This window comes from Arachis duranensis, chromosome 4, assembly GCF_000817695.3.
Source record: "Arachis duranensis cultivar V14167 chromosome 4, aradu.V14167.gnm2.J7QH, whole genome shotgun sequence".
NCBI lineage: Eukaryota > Viridiplantae > Streptophyta > Magnoliopsida > Fabales > Fabaceae > Arachis > Arachis duranensis.
This window is the reverse complement of record NC_029775.3, coordinates 117042368-117054179: the sequence shown is the minus strand read 5'-3', so window position 1 is coordinate 117054179 and position 11812 is coordinate 117042368. Positions and strand designations below refer to the sequence as shown.

The window sequence follows — 11812 nt, the reverse complement described above, 5'->3', positions numbered from 1 at the left end:
TTAAAATTAATCAATTAGTTAATTACCAAATTAAATCTCAATTTTTTAAATATAAGTAAAATTATTAGTATTCTTTTTTGTCTTAAAAAATTAGTTAAGATAAGAAAAAATAGTATTTATCTATTAATTAATATTTTTTATTTTATCTCTTAAATAATATTGCTTGTAACAACTATTTTAGATTAAAAAAGATTTTATGTCCTAAATATTATAACAAATAAATTTTCTAATTGAATGGGAAGTAATTAATATTTGTAAATTATAATGTATAGTAGAACAATTATTTAAAAATATAGAAATTAATTTTGATATGTTAAAATATAAAAATATTATTTATACACCAAAATCAGTCATTAATGTATTTGTTTATAAATATATGTGTGATTTAATTTATTTTCAATGTGTATTTATATTTCAACATATATTTTATACTGGTAGCTGACTTTGGTGACTGATTTTAGTGTACACGTATATATGTATATTTTTTGACACGGTCATTTAATCATATTTATTCTTTTAAATACTTATTTGCGTGATGAATGTAAAAGATAATTTTTTTAATTATAATACATAATTAAATAGATGAATAAAATCTTTAATCTGAGAGTATATCAAAATCAAATTAAAAAATATATAAAAATTTAATTATTAAAAAAAAGAAAAATATTTGTAAATTAAGTTTCTATTATTTTATATAAACATATTTTTTATATACAGGTTTAGTTTTTTGATATTTATATATAATTTTAGTTTCAAATTATAAATAATAGTGTATCAATAGATGCTAATGTACTAATTAATTTATTTTTTATTAAATATGCATAAAAGTAAAATTAGTAAGGATGATAAGTTATCTATAATTTAATTAAGAGATTTTAAATTCAAGTTTTAGAAATAAAAAATATTTTTTTTATAAATGATATATAATGAACAATATTTTAAGATTGAAAGTATTTTTAAATACTTTTTAATTTTCATATATTCATTATATTTTTAGTATAATTAACAATGTTCAATAAAATTTATTTAATGTATATATTTTTGTTCTTACTCTTAAAATTTTTTAGTTTTGTCATTATATATCTTACATATTTCATTTATTGTGTAAAATAAATTAATTATGAGTATGTTAATTTTCATATATCACAATACATTCATTTTATTTATTTAAAATTTGTATCTATAAATGAAATAAGTAATAAGATATATATTTTTTTTGTTACTAGATAAGTAATAGGATATAAAAAATTTAATTGTGTTATCACAATTTATCCATTTTATTATTTAAAATTTATGTATATAAATGAGATAAGTAATAAGATATTTTGTTTTTGTAACCAGATAAGTAATAGGATATAAAAAATGTAAATTGTGTCCATATATATCAATAAATAAAATAAAATATTTATTTAAAATCAATTCTTTGTTCTAGCATAAAAAAAGCTCAACCATAGTTGAAATAATGGTTTTTGTTCACTCTCAATTATACGATATGTACCAAACAAGCCTATCAGGTGTAAGCAAGCCGCTCAGCCAACTTCAACGTAGCTCATGATCTCTCTTTGGCATTTAGCCACATAATCACTGCTCATTCACTACCCCTCGCGTCATTCTATTAAAATTACAAGGATGTTTTTGGAATTACGCGTCACACGTGAAGACAAAATCCTAACCGGAATTACGCGTCAGTACCTGCTATAGCGCTATACCAATAAAATAAAGGGGGATGCTCCCATAAAGATGCATCAAATGTCTTTTTTTAAAGATGTTTTTTAATAATTAAAATTTAACACATATAATCACTTAAATTGTGTTATTTTTGTCAAAATTAGGTCAAATAAATTAATTTGACCGAAAAATAGTAAATCAAAATTTGAATCGGTCTAAATTAATATTTTTATAAAAAATAACTATAATACCCTTATTATATAAAATGACTAAAATACCTTATTATATATAACATCTTTATTTAAGTGGTTCCCTAAAATAAATGGTACATGTAAAAATTTTCCTAACTGATTTTCTGTCTGGAGCATAATGGCGTGTCTGATCTCTTTTTTTCATCATTTTCGCTTGCAAACAAAAATAATGCAAGCTATGCCAAAGACCTCAATAATCTATTAAGATGCCTATTGTTTTAAGCTACGTACTTATAATATTCATTAATTTAGAAGAGATTGACACAGGACATATCTAGTCAACGAAGGTTGAAATTTTGACTTTTTGTTACAATGAATATATAATTGTAGCATTAGTTAATAGTGGTACTAAAGAGTAAAGACTAAAAATGCAACTTTCATCACTTAAATAATTATGTAAATTTTTTTAAGCCAACAGAAAAAGAAATTTAAACCTTAAAAATAAAAATCTAATATCCTTCAACTTTTTTCCTTCTCACAAACTTTAGACTTTATTTAAACACAAAGAACAAGCGCTAAATTATTCTATACTTACTCTGATGCAGTATAAAAATTTGTAGAAAATACAGTAAAAATAAAAATGCATGACATGTTATATAGTTCTCATTGCTTTTTGTTTAAATATAATATAGTTTGATCACTAAATATGTCTATTTTTTTTGTATTTAAAGTATATTATATATTCTGTATGTAAGTATTGGCTAAAGCATTTACCTTCACCATGAATGAATCAAAGCTGATCAAAGTACCAACTTGTCTAAATACCAAATCACGGAGCAACATAAGCCAACAACCATGACAAAAGCGATCTGAACATTAGTAAAGCAAGTTGCAGCAAAGTTTAATTAAATTCTTTAAAGATAAACATTGTTTATTTGAATTATTAAAATAGTTTTCATTTTGGAACCACTTTAAATTTGAAATTGATTCTTATTTATACCCTGATGTTTTACCAAAGACAGATCTAAAATGAGTAAAGTCGAATCAATACTTTATAATATCAGTGTTCAGATCTACATTATAACCTACTCGACTTTATAGAGGTCGAACACAGCGACGCAAATCTAATCCTGTTTATATATTTAAATGTATAACTAATTTTTATAATCTCTCTTAATAATTTAAAAAAATTTCAACAACTTTCTTAATAAAAAAGAATAATTATTAGCCATTAAAAATAGAACTACTTCATAAAGTGATTATTGACTCACTTACAACTATAAATATCTTAATACTCTCTAAAGTATTTTGAAATTTCAATTTATAAAATATCTATTTAAAATTTTTGCTAATTTATTATTAGAGTCCTTTATAGATATTTCCACCAACTTTTTTAAAGAACTTAGATAACAATCCTTGCTAAAGAGACAGAAAAGCATCTTATTTTAAAAAGAGTCTAAATTTTATATTCAGATTTAAATTTATTTATTTTAGATAAATCTCGTATCAATTTTTAAAATTATTATTGAAAGATGAATTTATTCAGACTTTGTTTAATGTTTTTTTAACCTTCAGATATAAATTTATATTTTAAATAATTATTAATTTAATTAATTTATAAATAAAACTACTAATTACTTTTACCAATGCATTAGTATATAGTCAAAGTTATACACATGTTGTCACTGTCTTGACACATATAAATATAATAGGCAGGTTAGACAGCTCAATCCAAGAGATCATAGAACCTGTCAATAGTATAAGAGCTTTAATTTGCAATAGGATTGACTTGACTTAATTATGTGAATAACATTTGCACTTTAACTAAGGGAGAATACAAAATTAATTAGTTCCAAAGATAAGAGAGAAATTTAATAGTAATATCTCGGGTACATATATGATCAAGAAGTTTGCACGGTACATATTAATTATTGCAACAATCTATGTAATTTTTATTTGTAAAGAGTGCATGCTTTTCATAGAAAACATTCAACCTATATATTTAAACAGTTAGCCAGAAAAATTCAGAGACAAAACTGTGAACACATCTGAAAATTCAACTACTTGACCTATCTATTGGGCAAAACCATTCTAGTTGGTAGTTACCATAAACAAACAAATTAAATCCGCGTTGCAATTAGTAAATAGTATATGCATGCAAAAAAATATATAGAAGGACAACATTAATTCAACCAACTAATTTAAAAATTAGCCAATAATTGAAAATAAATTAATATAAAAAATCCAAAACTAAAAATAATAAACATATCCAAAATTTAAGGAAAAACCCTTAAAAGTGATATAAATAAAATTATGATATAAAATTAAAAATTTCAAATTAAAATTTAAAATTTAAAGTCTAGGATTTAAGATAATTGGAGGTGGTGAATGGTGGTGGGTGGTCGACAGTAGCTAGAGGGAGGGGCGGCAACCACCGGTGGTGGGTGGATGGTGGTTTTTATCGTGGTATATGTTACCTAGATTATTTCTTTATCAATAATAGGCTTACCATTGTAATTATTTTTTAGTGAGAGTACATAAAGAGTACATAGTATATAAAGTATAATAACTCAACATATATTTTCAAAGGGAATTTTTCACTCTTTTCAACAATGAGAAAACTTTGTTTTTCTCCATCTTTTAATCCCTTCTGGTTCATCAAACCATCAACATCACAGCTTGAACAATTTAAGGCATGAGATTTTCTTCATAGTGCGGTGAGCATGAAGAGCAACCAAGCTGTGAATCAAATTTAAAAAAAGTTGTGAATTGAGATCCAATCTATTTTCGCCATTTTCTTTCTATCCCTAATTTTTCTTTCAGACATTTTTTTCCTCATTCTTATCTCTTCCTTCAAACTTATTCAATAGAGTTTCATGAGAGGCTATTTCGCAAGATTCTTTCTTGGTGTAACTGTTCCGATCAACAAGTTGGAAGGAAGAAAATCTGAATTCTTATTACTCTGTGATTCATTGATTTCTCAAAATGGCGAACATGGTAAACAGATCCTCCCATTGTAGAGGTCGTGGAGCTATATTGGCTTGCTCTAATTGTAACAAGCAAAGCCACACAGAAGATGTATGCTATAAGAAGCATGGGTACTCCTCCCATTTCTATCAACGGCAGCAACATAACACCACCATCAATCACGTGATCACTAAGGGGCATGATGATATACTCAGTGACAAATAATTCCAACTCAATTGTCTCCAAGAGAACATTGGAATATCAAGATCTGGGTTCACTCTAGAGTAAAGATTTGCCTTGTTAGAATTGATCAAAGATAAAAATGTGCAGCAACAACCTCATAATGCAACTCAAATTTTGACTAATTCGATTCAGACTTCCACTCTAAGTAAAACATTGCATTACATTTTAATGCAAGAATTATGAGTATTATCACTCCAAAATCTGCACTATGGGTCATTGATTCGGGTGCAACAGATCATGTGACTTTTGACTTAAAATTTTTTGTAAGTTCTCAAAATATTGCTCCAATCAATGTGATATTGCCAAATGGGACAAAAACTGTTAGCACCATCATTGGCACAATCACATTCTCTAATTTTTTTTCTCAAAAATGTTATATACATTCCTTCTTTTGATTTTAAACTGATCTCTGTGTCAAAGATAACCTCAAACTTACATTATCAACTGTTAATCAATGATAAGTGTTGTGAGATACAAGATCGATCCACATCAAAGATGATTGGCATTGCTGAGTGTATAGAAGGGTTATATACAATGAGTAGAGAACCATAATTCTCTCACTTTCCCCCTCTTCCAACAAAGCAAGCTTCATTGGCGGCAACTACGACTACTACTCATCCTACCACACCTTCACATAGTGAGCACAACGACATTTGACATCTTAGATTAGGACACATACCCATGCTTAAATTGATTTTTCTGAAGAAGTATTATCCTTTTATGGATTGTATTGCTTCAAAACTTCCTTGTGATGTCATTTTGCAAAACAAAAGAAATTATCTTTTAATCTTAGTATGACTAAAATAAAAGATTGTTTTGACTTAGTTCATATGGATATCTGGGGTCCTATTTCTGTCCCTTTCAATGAAGGACATAGGTATTTTTTTACTATGGTGGATAGCAAGAGCCAAGAGTAGATTCACTTGGATTTTTTTTATGAAACCCAAATCTGAAGCATCACAATTAGTTATTAATTTTGTGAATTTCGTCAGAGTGCAATTTGAAAAACAAGTTAAGTGTTTAAGGACTGACAATGGGTCAGAGTTCACTATAAAATCCTTTTTTGCATCAACTAGAATTTTACACCAAATTTCTTGTGTAGAAAGACCAGAGCAAAATAGGATTGTAGAGAAAAAATACCAGCATATTTTAGGTGTTGTTAGAGTACTGCTATTTCAATCAGAAATTTCACATTGTTTTTGGCAATACACAGTTGCTCACGCCATTCACCTAATTAATAGGCTGTCCAGCACTAACATGGATAATGCTAGTCCTTACAAGCTTTTGTATGGTAACTTACCTGACATTTCATATTTAAGAGTATTTGGTTCTCTTGCATATGCCTCCACATTAACAAATTCAAGAATATAATTAGACCTAAGAGATAGAAAAATAGCTTTTCTCGATTTTAAATTAGGAACAAAGGATTTTCGACTTATTGATTTAAAATCAAAGGAAATTTTCATATCCAGAAATGTAACTTTTTATGAAACCCTTTTTTCATTTTTACATTCCACTAGCACTGACATTTCTGTGGTACCCACTCGTACTCCACAATGCATTGATCTTTTTCAATATGATACACCATCCACACATCATTTGCAATCACCCACACATACCACACTCACAGATTCAAATGAACATTTCTCAAGTTCAATGCACTCACCAATTTTCTCTCACACCATTGCACCCATTACCACACCACACACTAACAATGCACCTGCATCACAATACTCTGACATCACACATGACTGCATTACTAGAAAATTTGAAAGAGTCAAGAAATTGCGTACTTATTTGAAGGACTATCATTGTATGATAACCCAGACAGCTCACTTTAGCAACTTTGCCAACTCTAATTCTTTATACCCTATCTCACAACATTTGTCATGTGGTAAACTAACCCCAAAATATAAGTCACTTTCTCTAACCATCACCTCAAATCAAGAACCTAGCACTTATGAGGAAGCGACTGCACATGAATGTTGGAGAAAGGCAATATAAGATGAATTGACAGCTTTAGATCAGAACAGAACTTGGTGTCTTACTGAACTCCCAAAAGACAAGAAAGCTGTGGGTTGCAAATGGGTTTTTCGGATAAAATTCAATCCTGATGGCACCATATAGAGGCAAAAAGCGTGGCTAGTTGCAAAAGAATTCACTCAAGTGCAAGGAGTAGATTATGGTGATACTTTTAGTCCAGTTGTCAAAATGACTACCCTACGAGTAATGTTAGCATTAGCAGCGGCAAAGAAATGGCATTTAAAACAGCTAGACGTCAACACTGCCTTCTTTTATGGAGATTTGGACAAGGAAGTTTATATGAAGATACCTCCCGATTTGGCTGTGTCACAACCAGATTTGGTTTGTAAATTGCAAAAGTCTCTATATGGGCTTAAGCAAGCAAGCAGGCAATGGAACATTAAACTCACTCAGACTCTTGTAGATGCTGGTTATAAGCAGTTTTTTTATGATCATTCACTCTTTATTAAGAAACAATCTGAAAGTTTCACTGCCATTCAGTAGAAGTTGATGACTTGGTTTTAACCGAAAATGACATTGGCAAAATCAATTCTATCAAGCAAAATTTGGATGACAAAATCAAAATAAAGGATCTTGCTGATCTCAAATATTTCTTGGAAATAGAAGTAGCACGCTCTAACTCTGGAATTCATATTTATCAGCGGAAGTACACCATGGACCTTCTCAAGAATTTTGGTTATCTAGATTGCTAGCCTCTCTCTACCCCATTTGATTATAGTCATAAACTCTCAAAGGAATCAAGTACTATTTTAACAGAAAACACTATTTACAGACATCTCATCGGCCGATTCATTTACCTCAAAAACACTAGACCTAATATTTCTTATGTTGTGGGGCGTTTGAGCCAATTTTTGGACTGTGCAACCACTTCTCACCAACAAGCTGCTTTTCGCGTACTCTGATATTTAAAAGGCCGACCTGGTTTCTTCTTCTCCTTTACTTCTAATCTGCATCTCATTGGATTTGCGGATGTTGACTGGGCTACTCGTCGCTACGTTTCCAGTTATTGCTTCATGCTTGGAAACTCTCTCATTAGCTGGAAGAGTAAGAAGCAAACCACACAGTTGCCAAGTCCTCTGCAAAAGCTGAATATATATAGGTCTCTTGCTGTTGCCACTTGTGAAGCTAGTTGTTTATCTTTCTTAATGGATTTCATTGGTTTGCCGCTTCAAAAGTCTATCAGCCATTCACATGGCCAATAATCCCATCTTTCATGAAAGAACCAAATACATTGAAGTCGACTGCCACATTATTAGTGAAAAGTATTTGTCTAGTCTTATTCATCTTATGTCAGTTCGTTCTAAAGATCAACTTGCTGATTTTCTTACCAAAGTTCTGCCATCGGGTCCTTTTCTTGCTAATGTTTTCAAGTTAGGATTGTTAGATTTACACAATTCTAGCTTGCGGGAGGGTGTTACCTAGATTATTTCTTTATCAATAATATGCTTACTATTGTAATTATTTTTTAGCGAGAGTACATAGTACATAGTATATAAGGTGTAATAACTCAACAAATATTTTTAAAGGGGATTTTTCATTTTCTTCAACAATGAGACGAACTTATTCTTTTTCCTCTCTTAATTTCTTCTAATTTATCAAACCATCAACATCACAGCTTGAATAGCTTAGAGTATGAAATTTTTTTTTTCAGTATATATAATTTTAAAAAATAATGATCATAGCTTATTTTATGTTCATGGTTTAAATTGTATGTAGTCTAATGTGTTACATAGAAAAAGTGATAACTATAATAAAAAATTGTGATCATAGATAAAAAAGATAAATGTGACTATATAAAGCTATTGTCATGAACCCACGATAAAATAAATCACATTAAAAAAACAATGATTTAAAGTCAAAAATAATATAATGACTATAAATCTATGGTTAGATTTTCACTAGCTATAATTACAAATAGACCAAAAATATTGTACTAAATTTAAAATTTAAGGTCTAGGATATGATTTAGAGTGGCTAGAGGTGATGAAGAATGATGGATGGTGATAAGTGGTCGACAGTGATTGGCAAGGAGGGGAGTCATCACTAGTGGTGGGCGAATGGTGGTGGTGGTTAAAATTAGGTTTAATTACTCTCTCAGTTTTTATAGTTTTATTGAATTTTTAATTAGATATTTATAGTTTTTTTTATTGAGTCTCTATACCGTATAAAATTATGTAATTAAGTTCTTGTCGTGACAAAAATGATTAGAATTAACAGAATATTCTATTAAATAAAATGAATATGCCTAATATTTGATTAAATATTTTGTATAGATAAATAGAATATTCTGTTAATTCTAACATTTTTGTCATGATAGAGATTTAGTTATAAAATTTAATATAGTATAAAAATTTAATTAAAAAAAATATATAAAAATTTAATTAAAAATTCGATAAAATTATAATAAGAACTATAAGAATAATTAAACTTTAAAATTATTGTGGTATATATGTATAGAAAAAAAAGTAGAATTGAGAAGGGTAAACATATGATTTAAAAAATCGTAAATAAATAAGTTTATTTGTTTGTTAGTTAAAAACTTAAAATTGACTAATACTTAATATAGGGTGTTGACTCCATAATTGCGTTGATGCATGCATGCAGCTTGGGTTTATTGTAGGGTTCCAGATCCACAGTAAAAATGGCCCACATAATTAGCCTTGACTACTGATCTGAGCTGACTCTAGTGTTGACCCAAAGAACAAAGAGACAAAAAATGGAACTTGTTTCCATGAGGACCATGACACGAAAAATCTCGTAGCGGAATGAATTGAACTTTAATAATTTACTGTAGGGTTGGATGCTAAAAGAAAGAGGAAGCAAAAGTAACATGAAATTATAAACTATTATTACTTTATTAGCACTTAAACCAAAACGCACTTCACGTTTGCACTTTATTTTTTGCTATATTCGCATACTTTCTACTTTCACAAACTCTCTTTCCGTCTCATTTAATATTATTTTATATTATCACAGCATTTTATTTATTTCTTTTTGAAAAATATTATTGTAATATTATCTTTTAATTAGGTTGACACTTATTTTAATATCTATCAAAAATTTAATTTTAATATTCTATCTGTAACATTTTATCATACCAAATTTTACGCTATAATCATAAATTAACAGTGATAAAATATTACGATAATTAAAAAAGACATACATATAAAATTATTAAACAATAATGTTATAACTAAAAATTTATGAAAAAAATTAAGTATCGTCAATCGTTAATCACACACGAACGCGTTAAAGTAATAAATATCGTATACTTAAGCGGATATATAAGTTTAAGTGAAGATACATAATAGTCATTAGTCTCGACTCGCAAAAAAAAATGCCAGCTAGAATTATACATCATAGAGAGAATATAATAGATAAACTTATCTCTCTAAATAAAAGTCTCTAAGAAAAAATTAAGTTATACAATACATTTTCAAAAGGTGAGAGAAATTCTAGTGCCAAAATAAATATTAAAAGAATTCTGTTCGCGTCATCGTATGAAATCCCACATTCTCAATGAAATGCGTTGCATCCTATATCTGAAAAACAGAATAACAACAACAAGTGAAAACCCGAAAGTTCGCAGTAGAATAACAATTTCAAATAAAAACTACATTAGAAAATATGAACCCTCTAAACCATCATGCATGATCTCCAACTTCACATGAATCCAAGCCCATAGGGTCTTAACTAATTCATACAGGGTTAAATTTGCTTAGGTAAAAGTACTTTAATCCATTACTAGTCTCATCCACTCCCAAGATTCATCTTCAGTGTTCTCAATCTCTATACTTCCAATAAAATGCAAACACAAACAAACAATCATAACAAACAATTACGAATAAGAATATTTAGAACAAGTAATACAATTAGCAGCTAAATAGGATTAACAAATAGGCAAACCAAAATATTTATGCACACCCAAGCAACGACAAAAAAATACACATGATGCATGCCTGTCCTATTAGCCGTGAACTCACATGTCAGTAAATTGTCAGACTCGGTACATCTAATAGCTAACCTGGACATTATCACTCTGTCGTGCATCCCTATGAGGAACACAACATATATATTAACAAGAAGGGAATCCTCAACCTTCCACTATCTCACTGAAGGCAGCGATATCTGGGGTATAATGCCTGCCACACTTCACAATCAGAGAGATTGTGGTGCAGCAATAGGAAATTCTCAACCTAACTCGTTTACACCACAATCAGAAACTAAATTGAGGGAATTCTCAACATTCTATCCAATCTCCCGATGTAACAAGAGAGAGAGAATCTTCAACCTCAACTTGTCTATTCGTGGGCGGACAAAGCCATCGTCCTCACTGTAGGCAGGACAAACCACCATCCCACAACATCAATAACGCAAGCGGGACGAAAACCATGTCCTTGCCAATCAATAATCACATCTCATAATCATGCAAGAGGGACAAAACCCACGTCCTTGCCAATTCGTTCATCATATCACATTTACAACCATAATAATAATTTCAACCAATTTCAGAAGATATAACTCATCATAACTCTATTGATTTATAGAGTAATCAACCTCATCAATTTGTGAGCAGGACGAACCACCATCCTCATAATATTTATATCCCGCTTAAGAATTTTTCATCCGATAATTACCCAGTTCAATCTATTATACTCACCTCCAGTATATTCAAAGCTTTTAAAATAGTTATGAGGCTC

At 29.2% G+C, this 11812-nt stretch overlaps 1 protein-coding gene across 1 annotated transcript in view; it reads left to right on the top strand.

Annotated features, from left to right (window-relative positions):
* LOC107486650 (UDP-glycosyltransferase 83A1) overlaps nucleotides 1-11812 on the top strand; it is a 54847-nt gene that overhangs the window by 17849 nt on the left and 25186 nt on the right. The gene's annotated exons all lie outside the window — the stretch shown is intronic.